We start from the raw sequence: 17,401 nt of genomic DNA on the forward strand, positions 1-17,401 counted from the left end.
CCATAAAAGATCAGAGAGCTTGGAATATAGTATTCCAGAAGACAAAGATTATAGGCTTACAGCCAAGAATAACTTACCCACAAAAATTGAGGATAATGCAACAGTGGGGAGAATGGACCTTTAATGAAATACAGGGCTTCCAAGCGTTCTAGATGAAAAAAAAACCCCAGAGCCATATAGATAGAAACTTTAAAGTTCAAACATAACAGTTAAAATGTAAAAAAAGTAAACATGAATGAATAATTATAATGGACTAAACAAAGATAAACTGCTTACATACAAATATGAGGAAATTATGTTCGTGTCCCTAGAATCATCACAGGTGATGGAGGGAGTCAGATTAGACAGGCCTGGAAGTGGTGCAATGTTCTGGTGATTTTAAGAAAATAATGGAAGGAGGAAATAATACATGGATGAAGCAGGGGGGAAGAAGACAGAGGGAAAGGAAGGCTAGAGGAAATGTTCTTATATAGTTAGAGTGTCCAAATAGATATCTAAAGAAATAAAGAGGAGAGAGTGAGGGGAATATCTAACACTTCAACCTCATTCTTATCTGAATTGTTTAAAGGAGGGAAGAATACACACATAGAGTTAGTTGGGTACAGAAATACATTTCATTCAACCAAGAAATAGGAGGAAATAGGGATAAAGGGAGGACATAGTTAGAAGAAGGGTAATTTAAGGAAGAGATTAGTCTTTTTTTTTTTTGCAGGGCAATGAGGATTAAGTGACTTGCCCAGGGTCACACAGCTAGTAAGTGTCAAGTATCTGAGGCTGGATTTGAACTCAGGTCCTCCTAAATCCAGACCCAGTATTTTATCCACTGTGTCCCCTGGAAGAGATTAGTTTTATGCAAAAGAAACTCTAAACATGTGCAAAAATATTTATAGCTCTTTTAAGGTTGCAAAGAATGGGAATCTGAGGGTGTGGCCATGAATTTAGGAATGGATGAACAAGTTGTGGTACACAAATGTGATAAAATACCATTATGTTGTAAAAAATGATGAAGGTGATGATTTCAGAGAAACCTGGGAAGATTTGTATGAACTGATGCAAAGTGAAGTACACAGAACCAGGAGAATAATTTATTCAATGACAGAAATAGGGTAAAGGCAAACAACTTTGAAAGAATTAAGAACACTTATTGGCATAATGACCAACCACAGTTCCAGAAAACTAGTGTTGAAATATGCTATGTACCTCTTTATAGAGAGGTGAAAGACTCAGAGCATAGAAGGAGAAAAAGTATATGTTTTTAGACATGGCCAATGTGAAAAATTTGTCTTGATTGATGTTATGTGTTTATAATTTGGTTTGTTTTTCTTTAGTTCTCAAATGAGGGGAGAATTGGGATGGGTGGGTTGATTATTGCTGATTGAAAACTATATATTTAATTTAAAATAATTATATCATGTTCAGTTGTTTTTGCTCTTTCCATTTACATCCCAAATGTTCATATAGGTTATTTGTGCCCCACCTCTGGTAGAGCCTTCTGAGCTCAGATTGGTTTGATCAGTCACAGTCAGACACACTGTGCATTGACCCTGACATAGTGATGTCATTTTGGTCCTCTTCAAGTAAGAAATACAACAACCAACCAAGCAACCAATCCTTGTTTATATTATGTTCCTGGTACTAGCTTACTTCACTTTGCATCAGTTCATACACATCTTTCTGTACTTCTCTGTATTCTTCATATTCATTGTTCTTTATGCAATATTTCATGACATTCATGTACTGCTGATGGGCATCACTTTATTTCCAGTTCTTTTCTACTGCAAAAAGTTCAGTAAACATTTATTAAACATTTACTCTGCAAAAGACTCTGTGCTTAACTCTGGTGATATCAAGGTGAGAAATGATATAGTCTTCGTCCTAAGTCTCTTAGAACCTATAAGGGAAATAAAGCATGTGGACAAATACCTATGAAATAAGGTAGAATGTAATGAGAATAAAGGAGAGATCTAGATGACATTTCCTGGAAGAATATGAAGAAGGAGACAAAAGATCTGAGTAGGGAAAAGTTCATGGAGGAAATGGCAGACAGACAAAGAGTTTACATTCTAATGGGGGAAGACAACACATAAAAGGACATTAAAAAGGGAGGAAGAAGGAAAAGGAGGTATCAGCATGGGGTCATGGTAGAGAAAGAAATCCTGAGAGTCAGGAGCAGAGCCTGGAGAAGAAGGAAGGAGTGAACATCATTGGCCTAAAGTCTGGAGAATGAAGGTCTGGGCCCTTCCTCAAAATGGAGATTCTGAGAGGGACTCTCCAGTGGGAGATGGAGGAAAGCAAGGATGAGGACAAAAATGACAATGATACAAGGGACAGCAATATCATGGCAAAGGAGGGATCCAGGCAAAGTTCTCTGGACGATTGGAGGAGTCAAGGATTATTTTCATCTGTGACAGGAAGGGTTGGGGGGGGGGCGGGAAGTGAGGGAAGAATCAGGGAAAGGCTTCATGATATAAGTGGCACTTGGCCTAGGCTTTAAAAGAAGAAAGGAATGTCATCAGGTGGGGGAAGGGCATGCATGAACAGAGCCCCTGAGGTGGGACTGTGCAGAATGAAACCAGAGAGTGAAAAGTAGTCCAGTTTGTCTGAAACATGGAATATATAAAGAGGAAAGAAAAATGAAATAAGACTGGAAAAGTAGGTTGGAGCCAGATTCTAGAGTACTTGAATGCCAGAATTAGGAGTTTCTCATTTCAGTTTTCTACTTTCCTCCAATTCTGACATGATTTTCTAAGTCACATACATTTTATAAATATGATTTCGTCCTAGACAATCTATCCACATTTCAAAGTCACCAGACCTGAACTCATCATCTTCTCCACCTTGACACCAGACCCCTCATCCCAAATTCCCTTTTTCCATTGAGGGCACTACCCTCTTCCTGGCCACCTAGGCTCAGAACCTCAGTTATCTTCCCCTCTACTCTTCCCCCCAGCTCCCTTTCATTCTTCACATCCAATTACCAGGTCTCTTCTTTCTACCACCATAACAGCTCTTGCATCAGACTCACCCTGGTTGAGGCCTCATCACTTCTCCACTGGTCTCCTCTGCCTCCAGGATTGCTCCTTGCCTAAAACAACTTTCAGAGTTGGAAAGGACCTCAGAGGCCATTGCCCAACACTTGACAAAGGTCATCCGGTCTAATCTTTCCTCTTAATGCTGTGATCCTGGGATCACAGATTCAGAACTGAAAGGGGCCTTGCAGATCAGGGCACCCAACTCACTCAATTTATAGATGAGGAGACTGAGTCACAGAAAGGTAAGTCTTAAGAAGGTAGAACTCCTATGGTTCTTCCTGACTACAACTTCAGCATCATCACTGCTGTACCCTATCCACTCCCCCCCACCCCAATCTGCCTTTACTCAAATTTATAGATTCATGGCCGCAAGTCCTTTTTATGGGCCTTTTTCCTGCATGGGGAGGAACTGGCAAGGTCCTAACTAGACTTCCCAGACACGTTGATCTGAAGTCTGCTTTACAGGAGACAACCCCCCAACCCCTTGACATCGCTAGTATTTTAGGCCCCTCCCCCATTCCATTCCTTGCTACTATATATCTTGGAGCAGGTTAGGGGTAGAAGAGATCTTATAAGTTATCCAGCCCAATCCCTTCATTTTACCAATGGGAATACTGAGGCTCAGAAAATGAAAAGTACTTGGAATCATAAAATAGTTGGGCTGGATGAAATCATAGAACATGTCAGTACAGAGAGGGACCTCAAAGGGCGTCTAATTCAACCCTTCATTTTACAGAGGAGGCAATTGAGACCCATGGAGGAAATGACTTGCCCAAGGTCACATAGCAAACTTCTCTGTATCCAACATGCTTAGCACAGTGTCTGGCACATGGTAGGAATTTGATAAATACTTCTCAAATGACTGACTGACAATGGAGAAGATGATACTCCATCCCAATCCTCCCGAGTTTTCTACTATATTACATTTTCAGTGCTTTCAGATTCTTTCCCTTAACCCTGTCCAGCCCCTATATCTGTTTTAAAGTATATTTAGAACTGAATGGGCCCTTAGAGATATCTAGACCAATGCACACATTATATGGATGACATAACTGAGGCCTGGTGTGAGGAAGTGACTTACAGTGTAAAACTATAAGAGAAGGACTCAGAGACCATCTAATCCAACCCTGGTCATTTCACCCAGAAGAAAATTGAGGTCCAGAGAAGGGAGGTAACTTTTCTAAGGCCACACAGCAAGTCAACATAGCAGAGCAAGGCCTGAGCCTTGGCCTCCATTGACACAGTAGGCTTTTCCCCTCAGCATTCCACAGGAAGGGGGGCAGGATCTGCAAGTGAGGGAGGGGGAAGTTAAAACGGAGGAGGGAATATGTGGTGAAAAAAGGACCTCCTTCCAGTCCTACCCTGTTCCTGTTTATGTTTTGAAAGCAGGTTGTTTATAAGACTCTACAAGAAGGGACTAGGCATGGCCGTCTTCCACTGGGCTCAGTAACAGAAACCCCTGACTGGCTCTGGCTCGGATGAAGGCCCAGGGCAACCTGTGGAAAAAGGTGGGGTGGGGGTGCTGGATTTTTAAGGACTCCCTCTCGCTGCTGAGAGCTCCCTAGGGAGCAAGACTTCCCAGCCAACATCTGGAAATGAGATCCACTAGCTGGGGACAAGTGACCTCAGCCATGGGGCTGAGGGTTGCCGAATGGCTCAAATTAAGCTGCAAGTGTTTTTAGTTTGGCCAAACCCAAAACATATTTGGTCAGGCCCTCTCCCTTGACACCCTTTTCCATTCCACTCCCTCCAGACTCCAAATCTTTGGCTTTGAAATACCTCGCAAACCCCGCCACCCCAACAGAAAATGTTAGAGCTTGGAGGGCTTCTAAAGTTTATTTTATCCAATCCTTTTATTTTACATAAGGGGAAACTGAGGCTCAGAGAGAAAGGCACTTGATTAAGGCCTCACACAGAGTCAGCATCAGAATCTGGGTCTCCTGGTGCTAAGTGGTATTCTTTTGTAAAATCTCACTGCTAGAAGGGACTTTAGAAGTCAACAACAAGAGCAAAAGTCCAGTCATATCCAACTCTTCTTGACCCCATTTGAGGTTTTCTTGGCAAAGATACTGGAGTGATTGGCCATTTTTCTTCTCCAGCTCATCTGACAGATGAGGAAACTGAGGCAAACAGGGTTAAATAAATGACTTGTCTAGGCTCACACTAAGTGTCTGAGACCAGATTTGAGCTCACAAAGTTGAGTCTTTCTGACTCCCCACCTGGCACAGTATCCACGGTGTCACCCAGCTGAGGGACAATGGGGGGGGGTTAAGTGACTTGCCCAGGGTCACACAGTTAGTAAGTGTCAAGTGCCTGAGGCTGGATTTGAACTCAGGTCCTCCTGAATCCAGGACTGGTGCTTTCCTACACTGTGTCACCTAGCTGCCCCCCTGTCTGCAATACTCTTGACAATGCTTCATCTACTGAATGGAAAACCTACTACTTTCTAAGTCCTGCTCATTCCACTTTGAAATATCTTTCATTAAAAGGTAGTTAAGGGGGGGGCAGCTAGGTGGCGCAGTGGATAGAGCACTGGCTCTGGAGTCAGGAGTACCTGAGTTCAAATCCAGCCCCAGACACATAACACACATTTACTAGCTGTGTGACCCTGGGCAAGTCACTTAACCCCAATTGCCTCACTAAAAAAACAAAACAAAAACAAACAAACAAAAAGTAGTTAAGGGGCAGCTAGGTGACACAGTGGATAGAGCACCAGCCCTGGAGTCAGGAGGACCTGAGTTCAAATCTGGCCTCAGACACTTAACACTTACTAGTTGTGTGACCTTGGGCAAGTCAGTTAACCCCAGTTGCCTCACTAAAAAAAAAAAGTAGTTAAGCCTACTTCTGTTGTTTTGATTGCCACCTATTACTCTTTGACTATTTTGTTTGTCTGTTTGTTTTTGCTTTTTTTTGCAGCCCCAGCACATAGTGGGTATTTAATAAATGCTTGTTGATTGAAGACTCTGGGCCCAAGAAGAACAAATGCAATCCCTTTTCCACAAGACAACTCTTCAAATATTTGCAGCTAGTTATCACGTCACCCCGGGTTTTCTGATCCTAGTTCTTTCAACCAATTCTCATGTGATCTCAAATCCCTTCACCATCCTGGCTGCCTTCCTGTGGATGCTTTCCACTTTGTCAATGTCCTTTCTAGTTTTTGTTTGGGGGTTTTGTTGTTGTTGTTGTTTGTAGGACAATGAGGGTTAAGTGACTTGCCCAGGGTCACACAGCTAGTTCCAATGTCTTTTCTAAAATATGGTTCCTAGAATGGAATATGCCACTTGTAGTGAGCTAGGGACTCTACAATTCTCTTAATGTAAACTTCAATCACATTAGGTTTTGTTTGTCATATTATACTGTTACCTCATATTGATCTTGTGGTCCACCAAAAAGCCCCAAATCTTTTTCACCTGAACTGAGGCCATGATTTCCCCCACCTTGTATTTATGAAGTTGGTTTTTTGAACCCAAGAATAGGATTTGAAAGATGGATAGAGATAAGATGTCTATTTACATATTTAGTTATATATCTCCCCAATAGGACTGTGTGTGTGTGTACATACACACATAAATTTTTTTTGTATATTTGTTATTGTTAACTATTTTTTTAGTTGTGTCTGATATTTTGTGACCCCATTTGGGGTTTTCTTAGCAGAGATACTGGAGTGGTTTGCCATTTCCTTCTCTGCTTCATTTTATAGAAAAGGAAACTGAGGCAAATAGGGTTAAGTGACTTGCCCAAGGTCACCCAACTAGTAAGTATCTGAGACCATATTTGAACTTGGGAAGATGTGAGACCTTTTGACTCCAAGCCCTCAGCTCTATCCACTGTACCACCAATCCACCCTTTCTATGTAGATCTCTATCTATAGCTCCCTATTAGTAATCTTAGTCAGCAGAGAGTGGAGGAGGATTAGCAATGACCTAACTATGAAGGCATCAAGGCCAGGCACTGGGTCTGGTGAAGCACCATTAGTTTATCTATATCTGACAAAAGAGAAAGCTCACAGAAGATAAAGCATGCTTGGGGGAATACTATTAAATATTTAACAACCAGCTCTCATAATAATGTAACTGTGGGGGCAGCTAGATGGCGCAGTGGATAGAGCACTGGCCCTGGAGTCAGGAGTACCTGAGTTCAAATCTGGCCTCAGACACTTAACACTTACTAGCTGTGTGACCCTGGGCAAGTCACTTAACCCCAATTGCCTCACTAAAAAAAAAAAAAATAAAAAAAAAATTAATGTAACTGTGACACACTTTTTAATCTGTATTATTAAAATCTTCTCTATCACTTTTTTCAGTCTAGACAATTAACAAAACAATGTCAGGCCCTGATTTATAGCCTATGTCCATTTTTGAGGTGTAAATGCTCACACTGAAAATTTAACTATCAGCAAGCAAATTCAATCTGGCTCCAGATCCATGGTGATCATTTCCTGGTGGACAAAGGGATAGACTTACAGCTTTGTCATGAATCTTCCCAACCTCCAGGCATTGCCATCTACTCCACCACTGGGCCTGTTCCCTCCGAACCCCCAGGCCTTACCATCTACCCTGCAACAACGCCCTCCTAGATGTATTATCTCTTCCTATTAGAAGTCTTGAGAACATGGACTCTTGCTTTTCTTCTGGTATTTCCAGTCCTTAGCGCAGTGCTTAGCCCATATTAAGCATTTGATAAATGCTATTTGATTCCTTCAATTTTATCTTCTATCTGGTACATCATTGTACCTTAACAAAGTCGTTTTGAATCCTTATTCTGTTATCACATGTTAGCATGTGAGCTACCCCGTCCCACAATCCCTTTATTTTACAGGTAAGGAAACTGAGGCTCAGAAAGATGGGGTGATTTGTTTAGCTACTCAGTAACAGAACCAGAGTTTTAACCCCTATGGTCTGACTCCATTCTCTGTGAAGAGAATCACAGTGAAAGGAGTTGTCTGTGGTAGAAGCATTTTGGTGCTCTACTTAGTAAACTTTTGTTCCACCAGAATACTACTGACACATCTTTTATCCAGGTTTCTTTCTGGACCAGATTCATTTTAACCTTTTTCCTGGTTTTGAAGAACTGTAAAAGCAAGTAGAAATAAAAATCTCTTGGGTTTATCTTGAGCCCACATGGTGAAAAATCTCAGCAGATTAGTAAGAGAATTTCCCTCTCTTTGTCTGTATAGAGAACCATAGCCTCCCTTAGCTGCTTTTGAGCAAATAAAATACTTACAGTTTAGCAATGCATTGGGTTAACAATGGTTTTCTGTTAATACCAGCTTTTAGAGACTAGGTGGACAGAAATGACAAGTAGACTTTGGAGACAAACTTTGGGAGAGATACTACTGGAGAGAGAGAGAGAGAGAGAGAGAGAGAGAGAGAGAGAGAGAGAGAGAGAGAGAGAGAGAGAGAGAGAGAGAGGAGGAAGACAGAGGGGAAGACAGAGGAGGAAAAAGAGAGGGAGAAAGAGAGGATAGAGAAAGAGAAAAGGAAGAGATAAAGAGAGAGAGGGAGAAAGAAAAAGAGAGGGGGGAGAGATGGAGGAGGGGGGAGAAAGAGAGAGGACAGAAAAGGAGAAAGGGAGGAGAGAGAAAGAAAGAGAGAGGGAGAAAGAGAAGGGGAGGGAGAAAGTGAGAGAAGATGAAAGAGATTGAGGGTGGGAAAAAGGGAGACATCGAGAGAGGTGGAGTCTCACGGCTACCATTTTCATTGTTCCCCACAAGCAAGGACAGCTACAGATTTTCTGTCACAGCTCCAGGTGGATGGGCATCACTTGGTTACAGCCTTTTCCCAGCATCTCACCTCCACTCAGTGGTAATAATAGCAGCAGCAGTGGAGAGGGGCTGAGCCTCCTCCTATTAGCATTAGGAGTCCCTCCAGTCTGTCTCTTGAGAGAGCCTCAGAACCCCTCATATCCTCCTTCTGATCTCCTTTTAGGAGATTTCAATACTCCCTCTTCTTCATGCTTCCTTCTGAAATAACTTCCAGTTTATCCTGTATGTTTCTTGTATGCCCATCATTGTTTTCATGTCGTCTCCCTCATTAAGATTATGAGCTCCCTTGAGAGCAGGGCTGTTTTTGCCTTCCTTTGTATCCCTAGTACTTAGTGCAGTGCCTGCCATGTATTTTAAGTGCTTAATAAATGAATGTGGACTGACTTTAGAATGTAGGGAGAAAGGGACTGTCTTTAGATCAGAATAGGCTAAAGATTTCTGTTTCATCTTAAAGATGTCCATCTCAGTCATACTGTAGCTCCTTAGGTAAAAAAAAGAGGGGTGAGGGGGCAGCTAAGTGGCACAGTGGATAAAGCACTGGCCCTGAATTGAGGAGGGCCTGAGTTCAAATCTGACCTCAGATACTTGACACTTACTAGCTGTGTGACCCTGGGCAAGTCACTTAAACCCCATGGCCCTGGGGAGGGGGAAAAAAAAAGGAGGGGTGGGTGTGGCATGTACACTGTGATTCCAAGATTCTGGGATTCTGAGAGTAGATAAATCCATGAGGTTCTACAGGTCTATGATTCTGTGATTCCAAGATGCTGTGGTTCTGTGATTCGTTTGCTCTAAAATTCCCTGGTCCTGAGAGAATATGAAGTCATGAGATTCCCTCATTTTATGAATTTACAGTCCTAGAAGATCCCATGGCTCTGTGGGTCTATGGTTCTAAGATTCCTTGGTTGTATGATTCTGAGATTCTAAAATTTCTTGGCCCTATGATTCTAAGATTCCACATCTCTGAGAGTTCATGAATAGAATTCTGAGATTCTAAGATCCTGAGGTCCCATGGCTCAAAGACTCTAAGCTTAGAGCCTTAGGATTCTCTGATTCCGAGACTCTACGATGATCTGCATCACATATACCAACCCCCTGTCAGCACTTCCACTGGCCCAGGTCCAGGCAAGGGAACATTGACCAGCAAGAGAGTAGGCCAGGTGGAGCCTGGTGTGAACGATGCTTAGACTTCCCTCGGTCGGTGTCTAAGAAGGTGAGAGGACCTGGCTTCAATCACAGAGGTAATCCCTTTGGATTGTGCCTGGGGAGCCCCAGACACCTCTCAGCCTGCTGGCTTGCCTCCCATTCCTATAAAAGCTCTGATTTATATTTCCAGTCGTCCACTGCATGCATTATCTTCTTTTCCTTATTTTGAGACGGATTTGATTTCTGGCCCCTTTGTCCTGCCCGTGTCTCAGGGAGGATGGATGCCTTGGAATTATTTTGCATGAAATTGTCCCGGAAAAGTATTTGGCCCAAATTTCGATTTCACTCCTTGTTAGGATACAATTTGTAATTCTGAAGCATGGGACAGCTGGAAAGCCAAGCCTTAAACTCCTGGGGGAGGGGATAGTTTCTGAGGAGCCTTCAGATTCCACCGGAAGCCCCTTGGACTCATAGAACCCCAGAGTTCATAAGACTGAATGGGGCCTTAAAGACCATCTGGTCTGAACTCCTTCTTTAACAGACTAGGGAGAGACAGGAAGGCGCTTGCCCCAAATTACGCATCAAGTCAATGGGACTAGAACCTAAACAGAGCTCCTTGTTCCTGGATCAGCCCATTCTCCCGTATTGCCTCTCAGTCTCATTGCTTCATTGTCCAGAACCATAGAATCTTAGATGCACAGAACCGCAGAACCTCTGCTCACTAGGCCTGGGAATAGAAGCACAGTCCCTCCCAAAGAGTCAGCGTGAGACCCATCCCATAATGCAAGGCCCCAGTACAGGGAACTCACACTCACTCCCTTCTTAGTCCACAGGATACTGAGTTAAACTGTCACATTTCCCCCTCCCCTTAATTCCCCCAGGAATTCAAGCACCCATTACTAGGCACACTTGGTTAATTCATTCCCCTCCTCTGTTTGGGCTTGGAGTTTGGGCTTGGAGTTTGTTTCCATTCTGGGCAATCTGATCCGAGCTCCCTCCTTGGCCCTGGGCTCCCTTCCCCCTCCTCCCTCCCCCTGCAGTGGCATTCTCCTGGGGACCACCCACTGTGGCAGGGACTAGAAAGTTTGCTTGAGACTTTGGGGCTTTGATGTTCCAGCAAGAGCTTCCTCCTCTCACCCTTGACCCCCCCGCCCCACTCAATGATATATAACCAAGCAAGGGGAAAATGGAATGCTGAGAGAGGGAGATTGGAAAGAGGGAGGCACGAGTGCAGGGTTCTTATCCTTTTTTCTATCATAGACTCCTTGGGCAGTCTGGTGCTGCCCCTTCTCAGAATAGTGAATTTAAATTCACGATTCAAGATACATAGGATTACAAAGGAAACCAAGTCACATTGAAATGGTTATTAAAAATATATCTTTAAATTTCATGGACCTCAGCTTAACAACCCCTGAATTAATGGGATGGGAGACTTGGGTTCTAGTGCCCTCTCAATCATTGATTCAGCTGTGACCTTGAGGGCTTATGGCACTTTCCAGGCCTCAGTTTCCTTCTTTATAAAATGATGTAATTGGATCTCTAAAATCCTCCACAATGTTAAATTTATGAACCTAATTAGGGAAGAGATAAATGAAATGCTGAAAAGATGAGAGGAAAAAAGGAGGGCCTCATGGAATGGTAGCCCTGAAGTCCTAGAGTCTCATTCACTTACTTGCTACATAATTTTGAACATTTCTTTCCTTCTTTCTTTCTCTCTTTCTTTCTTTCTTTCTCTCTTTCTCTCTCTTCTTTCCTTCCTTCCTTTCTTTCTCTCTCTCTCTCTCTCTCTCTCTCTCTCTTCCTTCCTTTCTTTCTCTTTTGTGGGGCAATTAGGGTTAAGTGACTTGCCCAGGGTCACACAGCTAGTAAGTGTTAAGTGTCTGAGGTCGGATTTGAACTTAGGTCCTACTGAATCCAGGTTCAGTGCTCTATCCACTGTGCCACCTAGCTGCCCCCTATCTTGAACATTTCAATGGATATCTCTGGATCTCAGTTTCCTCATCTATAAATGGGGATAACACTTTCCCTACCTGAGGGGACAATGCTAGATCAAATGATAACAATAATGATTAATAACAACTAGCATTTATGTAAGACTTTAAGGTTTGCAAAGGACTTTATAAATACCATCTTGTCTGACTCTTACAACAACCATTGGAGGTAGGTCCTCTCATTATCTAAATTTTACAGATGAGGAAACTGAGGCATACAGATTGTGACTTGCCTGGAGTCATACAGCTAAGTGTCTGAAGCAGGCTTTGAACTCGGGTCTTTCTGGCTCCAAGTCCAGCACTCTCTGCATAATGCCACCTAGATGATGATCTTGAGGTCAGTCCCTTCTTGGTCTAAGAAAGACCAAAAAGCTATTGCCCTAATCTACGATTCTATGATACTTAAGCTATGATTCTGATGATTAAATGATCTAACTGTAAAATTGTATGACTATGATTCTTTAAGTCAAAGATTGTACAAATACCCAGGAAGCCTGTGTTAGGGAAGAACACAGATGAGGATAGAACAGGCCAGAAGTGATGGGGGAGGTTTGTGAAGAGAGCAGACTAATGGGGGCTAAATGGGGAAACTATTCTTCTTACACACCCCCCCCCCATTCAAGAGACAATTCCTCCCATCTGTTGTTTTCTATCTCTGCCCAGCAACATTGTTTTCTGACCTTGAGCTCAAAACCAAGCCAAGTGAATGAAAATTTGCCAAGAACCAACTTTCTGTGGATCAATGCCCAGGGGAAGGAGTTCCAAGATCCTCTCTTGGTTCTTTGACTAGCTGGCTCTGTGACTTTGCTCAAAGATATCTCTTGAAGAGACCAAAGGTCTGGGGCAGCTAGGTGGCGCAGTGGATAGAGCACTGGCCCTGGAGTCAGAAGTACCTGAGTTCAAATCCGGTCTCAGACACTTAACACTTACTAGCTGTGTGACCCTGGGCAAGTCACTTAACCCCAATTGCCTCACAAAAACAAACAAATAAATAAAGGAAGAAATGTATATGATTTAAAAAAAAGAGAGAGACCAAAGGTCTCTGTTGTTGGAGAAATTGGGCTAGATGCTCTCTAAGGAAGCTTCTAGCTGACATTCTATGTTAAATAGAATGATGATGATGAAGAAGAAGAACTAACATTTACATAGTGCTTTAGGGTTTTTCAATATGTTTTACACCAAGTAGATTATCTCATTTGATCCCATTTTTATGCTGTGTTCTGAGTCCCTTCCAAGCCCATCACTTTGAGTTCCATCATTCCCAGCTATGAAGAGGGTGGCAATCTTGTGGGCATGGGGGGGGGATTAACATGCAGCTTTTCCTCTCCAGCTTCTATTCCAAGGATGGGGAGGGAAATGTTGTTTAGCTTTAATTGGGTTCAAAGGAAAATTACTGGTAGGGCCAAGCCACATCAGACTGTGAGTTCATCCCATGTCCTGGGCAGGGCTGTGTTTGGTTGGGCGAGGTCTGACCACCAAGGAAACACCAGTCAGGGCACGCCTGGCTAAGTCCCACACTGTTTAAGTTTTCAGGAATCTCAGAGGGAGAAAGGGACCCTCAGGAGGCCCCTGACTGGGGCTAGTAAGATCATAGGAAAATAGATTTGGAACCAGAAGGATATTAGAGGTCATCTAGGTCAACCCCCTCAGTTTACAGATGGGGAAACCAAGGCCCAGCCTGACCTGAGATGAACATCGATAATTTGCTTACTCAATCATTCAACAAATGTTTCTAATACTTACTTTGCTAGAGGTTGGGGGTAGGGAAACAGAGATGAATAAAGCACATTCCCTATTCTCAGAGTCTCTCTAGTCCAGAAGTGCTTACTTGGGGTCCATAAATCTGTTTGTTTTTTTAAATACTACATTTCACTATGATTGGTTTCCTTCCTAAGCCTATGCACTCATTTTATTTTCTGCATTTAAGAACACGATTTTGAGAAGGGGCTCATAGGCTTCCCCAGACTTGCCAGAAGGGTCTATGATACAAAGAAAGGTAAGAATGATTGATCTGGAGGATAGGATGTGCACAACCATAACTGCAACACATATAGTAGGATGAGATAAAGATAATAAGATGAGATCATAAGAGAGAGATGGCTTATAGAGGGAGGGTGGAGATCAGAAAGGACCCCTACTGAAGGTGGCATCAGAGCTGAGCCTTCAGGATCAGAAGGATGCTAATGCGACATCCTGGGCAAAGGCCAAACCCCATTACATGAACATAGAGAGATCACGGTCTGTCCTATACCCAGGCAATGAAATCCCCATGTCTTGGGGTCAAAGGTAATATTTGAAACAATAGTGTCTCCAAACTGGAGGGCACTTTATTTTTTATTTATTTATTGGGGGAGTGAGGAGACAATCTGGATTAAGTGACTTGCCCAGGGTCACACAGTTAATAAGTGTGCCAGATTTGAACTCAGGTCCTCCTTACTTCAGGACCAGTGCTCTATCCACTGTGCCACCTAGCTGCCCCTGGAGAATACTTTAGAAGACATTCTACCTAATGCAGAAATCCCCTTTCTAGGCTCCCTCATGGTGGATCAGCCAATCTCTTTTTGCTGGATGTGGAGAACATCAGAGTTATCTTCTTTTTTTTTGGTGAGGCAATTGGGGTTAAGTGACTTGCGCAGGGTCACACAGCTAGTAAGTGTTAAGTGTCTGAGTCCGAATTTGAACTCAGGTACTCCTGAATCCAGGGCCGCTGCTCTATCTACTGCACCACCTAGCTGCCCCTAAAGTTATCTTTTTTAGTGTTGTCATTTTATAACTTTTTCTCCTGGTTATACTCATTTTACTTTGCATCAGATCATAGAGGTCTTCCCAGATTCCTCTGAAACTATTCAATTCATCACTCCTTATGGTACAATAATATTCCATTACATAGGTGGCAGTTCCCTTGGTTTCCAGTTTTGGGATACTATAAGAGGAGTAGCTATAAATACTTCCATATTTTCTTTGATCTCATTACAGTAATAGTCCTAGTTAGTGATATGGCTGGACCAAAGGGAATGCCTGGTTGGGTGACTTTGGGCATATAGTTAGTTCCAAATTGCTTTCCAGAATGGCTGGCCTAGTTAATTCACAGCTTCACCAATGGTGCATTATTGCGTCTGTTTTCCTGCAGACTTATGCAAACTTGGTATCTCCCCACAGCAATGAGTTTAGGACTCTCTGCAGAGATTAAGTCATCTTCAGTGTTTTTGCGTGGAATTGAATTGGTTGAGTTGAAACTCATCTGATGCTTAGAAGAACCCTACGAGGTCCTATTCAGATACATTTTACAAAAAAGGAAACTGAGGCTCAGGTCCCAAACAAGTAGGTGCTAAAGGTGGAACATTTAACTTTATATTTCCTAATTCCAAGTGCAGGGGTCATTGCAGTACAAATGGTAAGGCTCTGATATTTTGCATCAACCCTTTCGTTCTCCAGATAAAGTGTTTGGAGTAAGGCAGAACTGCCTCCTAGACCAAGGTCAACTGTGGCCAGCAAAAGCTTCCAGCCTTCAGGGAGCCCCTAATCTGAGTGCAGAAGGAGTGATGTGCAACATCACCATTTCCTCAGGGGGTCCCTGATCTGGGAGTGGAGATCCTATCAATAGAATTGATTCCCAAGGGTTCCCCATTGGAGCTCAGATAAGGCCTGAGGAGGTAAAGTGATTTACTAGGAAGTCTAGTGTTGAGGGCAAATATGACCAAATTTAGAGGAGAAGGGAGAAGCCTGAGGTCCCAAGGGCTGATGGGAATGGAGACAGGGGCCCACCTGTGGGGGCCCTCAGAAGGATTTCAGTTTTAACTAGTTATTCTTGCTTGGCTTGACTAGGTGCTAAACTCAGAGGTTTCAGCTGAAGGGGTACAATGCTGTCAGTTTCTCTATTTGTCCCAGTTTCTCTGTGTCTGTGTCTGTGTCTCTGCTTCTATCTTTATCTGTCTCTTTTTCCTGTCCGTGTCTTTGTCTCTGTCTCTCTGTCTCTGTCTTTCTCTCTTTCTCTCTGTGTCTCTGTCTCTGTGTTTGTCTGTCTGTTTGTCCTATTTTTTTCCACCTTCACATCCCCATTAGGGGATACACACACATGTTTTGGAGAGACAGAGTCCAGAGTAAGACAGGTGATGGTCCATACTGCCTTGGTCAGACAATCTTTAGAATGTGTCCAGCTCTTTGGCCACATTTTAGGAAGGATGTGAACATGCTGGAGTTTGTGCAGTTATGGGGAAGGGGCCCAACTGGGTTGGGAAGGACACCCCAAACTGTGTCACAGGAGGAGGTATTGAAGCAGCGAGGGATGTTCAGCTTGGAAAAGAAAAGGTTTGGGCAAAGCATAATCACTGTTTTCGAAGGTCTGGAAAGTTGTCAGGTAGAAAAGGGGCAGAGGGGTTATTCTGCTCAATTCCAGGAGCAATGGGCTGCTTTGGGAGATGGTATACTCCCTCCAATACTTGTACAGGGACTTCCTTCTCCATCCCTCCTTTAAGAAATCGACAAGTCACTTTATATCAATACTGGTTAGGGAAACTCTAAGCAACCACTGGGGATCCTTTGGGTGGGCAGCAATGTTGTGTGACCTTGGGCAAGTTCTGACAGGTTTCTGGGTCTCAGTTTCCTAATCTGTAAAATGATATAGATGAACTAGATATCTATATAGGCCCTTCAAGCTCTGACATTCTGTGTTCTAAGGGTCTTTCCAGCTCTGACGTTCTGTATTCCAAGGTCCCTCCTTGCTCTGACATTCTATGTTCTAAGTTTTCTCCAATGTTTGACATTCTATGTTCTATGCATCTCATTTTCCCCTTTCGTAAGCGTCCTGGACAATTATAAATCACATATGTCATAGTAGAGTTGGGTCATGATTCCCTTCCCCATTTTGCTCTCTGCCCTGTTCCCCCATCCCTTATTTTCTCCTTGGCCTCAATCATCTGAGGCTCCCAAGGTCTTTGGAGGATGGATAGGATTGACCTTTGCCGATGTTTTCTCCCCATCTTTCAGCTGGCCTCTGCCTTGCCTCCCTGGTCAGTGAGTCTACATCCTTCCCTGGCTGTGTGGCTCTCAGTGGTTATGACCAGCTGTTGCTGCCCCCCACCTGGGTGTTGAAAACCCAAAAGGGAAAAGGTGAATGAAACAGGAGCCACGAGTAACAAGCTGAAAGATCTCAGCTGTCATCAGCCACCTGCACAGGAGCTGACGTGAAACCCAATCTTCTTGGAAAGAGATGCACTCCCTCAGACTTGGGAAAAAGAACTGTAGAATGTCTGGGCTGAACAGACCCTTAGAACATAGAATGCCAGTGATGGAGAGGATGTTGGAACATGGAACGTAGAATGTTTGAGCCAAAAGGGACTGGCAGTCATGGAATTCAACCTTCTCATTTCACATGGGAGGAAATGCAATCCCAGAGAGGGAAAGGACTTTATGCCAGGTCACACAGCAAGGTAGCAGTGGAGGTCAGACTAGACCTGGGATCTCATGAGTCA

The sequence above is a fragment of the Dromiciops gliroides genome, chromosome 3 (assembly GCF_019393635.1).
Source record: "Dromiciops gliroides isolate mDroGli1 chromosome 3, mDroGli1.pri, whole genome shotgun sequence".
NCBI classification, from domain to species: domain Eukaryota; kingdom Metazoa; phylum Chordata; class Mammalia; order Microbiotheria; family Microbiotheriidae; genus Dromiciops; species Dromiciops gliroides.